This window comes from Terrapene carolina, unplaced genomic scaffold (genome assembly GCF_002925995.2).
Source record: "Terrapene carolina triunguis isolate 2854851 unplaced genomic scaffold, T_m_triunguis-2.0 Scaffold131, whole genome shotgun sequence".
Lineage (NCBI taxonomy): Eukaryota > Metazoa > Chordata > Testudines > Emydidae > Terrapene > Terrapene triunguis.
Window position 1 is genome coordinate 22857216 of NW_020664482.1, and position 904 is coordinate 22858119.

The window sequence follows — 904 nt, forward strand, 5'->3', positions numbered from 1 at the left end:
AAAAGGGCTTCTAAATTTAACAACCGGTAAGTTGAAGTGACCAGGGCTGGATTAACTTTTTGTGGGCCCGACGCCAAACATATTGGTGGGCCCCCATGTGGTTGTGATGAACCCCTTCCAGATATGGTCCTAGCGTGACAGCACCATTGATGCCATAGTAAATGTGGTATTGCCGGGATGGGGATGAAAACATTTATTCAAAAACAAAATAAGATATTTGAAGCCAAACTGCGACCTCCACTCAGCCCATAGAAAACAAACTGGGCTAACATCAATGTACTCAGAACACTGAATTTGGTTTGTGTGGGAGGAGCGTTGTTAGTTTTGTCTTTTTTCTTTAAACACTCAGAGCCTGCTTAGGGCCCTGAACACAAGTGCTTAATTAGCACACTTATGAGCCATATTAAGCCCAGCTGCAGCAGTCAGTGGTGTCGCACCTGCATCTCCCCACCACCACCTCCTCCACCCAGTTATGTTTCCTAAATACATTTTTTGAAAGCTGCATTTTCTACTTTGGTACAATAATGTTTAAAAAACTTTGGGGCGGGGTGTGGGGAGGAAAATTGCTGGTGCCCATCTTTTGCAGGGAGAAAGGGCCACTGAAACACACACACTTTACCACAAAGGCTACCACAATCCAGCCTCAAGTTCCTATCCCAATCTTCACACCTGGGCTCTCCTCCCATCCCTCCTACTGTCCCCATCCCACACAACTAACCCCCTAACAAAGGCTCTCCTCAATCTCCCTGCTACTGCCCACTCCCTACACACTTTCACCCCAGGGCTGTCACCTCCCTCTCTTCTACTACCCCCCTTCTACACACACACACACACACACACTGAGCCAACCCCCACCTTCAACCCAGACTCTCCCCTCCCTCCCTCTGCCCCCTGCCACACCAAC